This window comes from Crinia signifera, chromosome 4 (assembly GCF_055691185.1).
Source record: "Crinia signifera chromosome 4, ASM5569118v1, whole genome shotgun sequence".
Taxonomy (NCBI): Eukaryota; Metazoa; Chordata; class Amphibia; order Anura; family Myobatrachidae; genus Crinia; species Crinia signifera.
Window position 1 is genome coordinate 197,631,818 of NC_139220.1, and position 4,481 is coordinate 197,636,298.

Here is a 4,481-nt window from a genome sequence, read left to right on the forward strand (position 1 = left end):
ACAAAGTTGCTGGAAACATGGCTGGATCGCAATCTGAGGTGGACCAGGAGTTGCAGCAACTGTTTTCCCGGATGGACTCCAGCACCTCCTATGTGCCACTGCACAGGCAGGCAGTGGGAAATGATGAGGCTGCTGGCCCATCAACATCAGGGCAACCTGCAGCTGGCCCATCAACATCAGGGCAACCTGCAGCTGGCCCATCACCATCAGGGCAACCTGCAGCTGGCCTATCACCATCAGGGCAACCTGCAGCTGCCTCGTATGCAGCCTCAGCAGAATCATTTGGAACACAACCAGGGACTTCCCAAGATAGTAGCATGGCCAGCACTTCAAGTACAGCGACACGTGCCCATGGCCGTGGCCATGGGCGTGGCCATGGGCAAAAGAGGGCAACAGAGGAACCAAGTTCCAGAAATATGGCATTTGAAGCACAGGAGCTTGCCATCCTGGTTCCGCGAGTACGTGATTGGATTGAGTGTCCACCGGAGAGGCTGACACACACGCAGATGGAAGATTTGGGAAGACATAACTGCGGAGATTAATGCAGTGGCGCCACAAGTTCGTGAGGCGGAGCACGTCAAGAAGAGGCAAGTTCTTTTGTGTTACATGTGACCAGTAATAGACAAGTAATGTTTGAATTCATGCTTAGATGGATTTGGCAAATGGCCGGTGAGGTTGGTACGATACACATACATGATTGACATGTCATTTAGTTGAGAGTTATAGTAGGGTGAGTGTGAATGTGTATTGTAAGGGTTGATATCATAGTTGAATGTAATGTTATGTTTTTGACATTAAGCACATGTCGTAATATGTAGCACATAGCAATGGCTGCAACAGCAAACATCTGGAGTGACATGTATTAATATGTCAACTTACATTGCAGGTGGCACGACTTCAAAACCAACCTGAAGAAGATGACCAAGCGGTGGGAACACAGCCACAGATCTGGGGCCGGGCCCATGCCATCACGCCTCCAGTTCACCCCCCTGGAGTTGATGGCCGAGTGCTGTGTTGCAGTTGAGGAGGTCAGGGGGGTGAGCACCATGGATAGCAAGGCCCCAGCTGAAGTGTTTGCGGCTTTTGTGGAAGGTAAATATTTGTCATGCCATTAGATTGTGGAAGTAATTATCTTAGAATGTGTCCTAATTGTGTTTATCATTTTCAACAGACACCCCACTGTTTGGTGAAGACTCTTCTCAGGAGGTGGAGGAGTCCGTGCCACCTGGCCCCAGTGGTAGGCCTGTGCAGCAGCAGCCATCGGTCCAAGCCGATTATTCCAGCTTGGCCCAGATGCTTGGAGACATTAACCAGCAGGGAGAGTTGGCATCAGAACGGATGCGTAGGACAGAGGAGATCATGGCGAGCTTGGTCAGCACCCAGCAGTCCATCGCTGTGAGCATGCAGGCCATGGCTGAGGCGCATCAGGCCATGGCTGCAAGTGTTCAGGTGCTGGCCGAGCAAGCCACGCGTCAAAATGATCTCCTCCTCCACCATAATGAGCTTATGGTGGAGCCAGTTGACAGCAATAGGGTCCTAATGTCATCCGTTTCTGGTGCATTACCACCAGCAACACTCCCTGCTGGCAGAAGGGGTAGACCATCCACCCCTCATCAGCATCTGCTCCACCTGGGCCAGCATCTGTCCGTGGCCGAAGAGCTGCTGCACAGGCCAAGGAGCCTACCAAGGGCAAACGTGGCCGCAAATGAACTTGTGGCTGCATTAATCTCCACCGTTATGTGGTCCCAACTCTTTCATTGTGCTGTGTGTGTCAGCTTCTTGTGTCCAATCACGTGCTGAGGGTAACCAGATTAGCCCTTGCTTCAAATGTCATTTTTGGTTCCCCTGTTGCCCTCTTTGGCCTGCCATTACTGTCTGCTGTACTTGAAGTGATGTTGCTAAGTCCCTTTGTGTTCCAAATGATTCTGCTGTGGTTATGAATGTGTACAATTATATTTATTTTCTATTATAATTTATTTATGTACATTCCTGCCATGCTTTTTGTTTTTGTTTTTTTTATTTCTTCAGTGTCAGTGTCTGTGAAATTTATTGAAATAAATTTATTTATTTCAACAAAATTGTGTGGTTTAATTAGTACATGTAGAATACACATGTGTATTGATAGTATTAATATTCAGTGATGTCCATTCTTAGCAGTTTAAAAGTGTGTGACAAGTACAGCATATGTGTGTGTTTAGTAAAGGTTCCTTGAAGCAGCAATGGTTTCAATTAAAGCACTGACAAGCGTGCCATTAGTGAGTAATGAGTAAAGGAGTCGATTGTATTGTGTTCAGCTGTTAATGCTTGTAGTCATTAGGCGTTCCGTTCGCCTACAGCAGGACCGAGTGGTTTCCGCAAAGCAATACTTGCTTATGGACACCGCACATTTCTATCGGTTTTGTTCGCGGGCATTCGGAGTGCTATCCGAATGCACGCCCCCCAACATAAGTGTACTCCCCCGTGTCCGCCCATGTTTCCACCCAGTTTTGCCCACTTTGAAACTACGCCCCTGTGTCATTCCGCATGACGCCCATATTTCCAGACTGATTGCGGTGCACAGTTTTGTACGGGATTAGCACGAACAGGTACGGAGTCAATGCTTGGCACATGCGCCTTGCGTTCCCCACGCATGCGCAGACGCCGTAAACACGCTATCCGAAAGTATTCGGGAAACTACGCATCAACCAGAATAAGGCCCATATAGTTACGTAGTTTCCGGGACCTGAAGCCGAGCAGTGCGTTCCAAGCCTCTTTTCTGACCGTGGTCGTCACGTGACAGTCGTTGTATTTGTCGCATGTGAGACGCTTTCCGACGGTGCTGTCGTTGTGCTGGTTGCGGGTCCGGGGTTTTATGGAGGAGAAGCTGCGGGCAGTAGGTAAGCAATACGGAGTGGGGTCACTATTTCTGTGAAATAGAATTACTGTAGGTATTCCATACTTGCCTAGCTGACCCTCTCCATGAGGGAGAAAATGCTTTGATCCTGGACATCCCTGGTAATGTAGGATTGCCATCACCTGTAGTGAAACACCTTTCTTATCAATTACCTAGCTCCCCACAGGTGATGGCAATTCTACATTACCAGGGAAGTCCAGGAACAGAGCATTTTCTCCCTCATGGAGAGGGTCAGGTAGGCAAGTGTGAGGTATAACAATGGCTCATGGGCGAAAGCTGTGGACTCACGGCTGCCCAAGTTACTGTTCACAGTCCTTCATTGTTCATGTTCAGTGGTTGCATGAAATTGAATTATTATTTATAGAGTGGTGACCCATTTAATATTTTCACCAGTTCACAAACGATGTGGTCGTCAAGTCAGATGGAACCCTATGTGTGTGTTAAGAGATTATGTCGATAGTCCATTGCAGGAGAGCAAGCACCAGGATGCTGACTATAAACAGGCTACTTTCACCATTTTAACTTTCTTTTCTTATTAGTTGCCAGCTGTCCCTAATTTCCATATTTGACAGCCTTGTCTTTGGAAAAGTCCCAGTATTTTAATACTCCCCAGTTGCGCAGTAATTTATCTTCACGTCTTATGGGTCCTGCACACGGTGCAACTTCAGCCTATGCTTGCCACCTAATGCGGATCATCGATTCCTGGAGATCCATATACCATGCAGGTAGCTTGGCTATATTCGGCGCATGGAAGTGTGCATCGTTAACAATATTGTGTACACACTAGACGATATTGTGAGCAATATCGCTTAGAAGCCCCTTATAATATCATCTAATTTGTAAGAGGGTTAAAGAGTGGCTGTCATCTTTGTAGCTCAGTAAATCTGTGTGAGAAGAAGGCAGCCACTTGCTTTGACCCACCCCAAAAACTGAAGGAGGCGTGCCTCCAGTACGGTCAGCATTGCCTCCAGCACTGGCTTTCAGCATATCAGTCAGTCTGTAGATTGGGAATACTGTGTATGTTCTCACACAATGCTGAATCACCTCCTGTATCCCCGCTAAAACCCATTAAAGTGTATAGAAATGTTGTCAATGTCTCCTTTTTAGCCAATTGGAGTACACTATAGACCAGCTTTACAGTATTACAAGTGTGCCATAACAATTTGCTTCTGCTGAATTGAACACTGTTGCTATTCCTTGTACTGACTGGATAGTTTCCCACTGACAAAGCCACTGCATTGTAAGCCTGGAGTTGTCATAGGTAGTGTAGGGAGTACTGAAGGTGGTGGTACTAGGGCTGACCATTGATCGATATTCGTAAACAAGAAATTATGCACCTGGTAGGTGTCTCTGTCCACTAAGGTTTACTTCCTTATTCTTGCCTTATTCTTTCCGTAGTGCAACGCTATGCAACCCGAAATCTACACACTATAATGAGGCCTAATGAGACTGGCAACCAAGAACACTTTTAAATTGTAACTCTCTATACATGTATTAGAATTCCAATTGTTCTACATGCTGCTAGACAATATATAATATTTATTTTTAGACTTATTTTTTCTCTCTTTAAGGTTGAAGGGGAGACAAA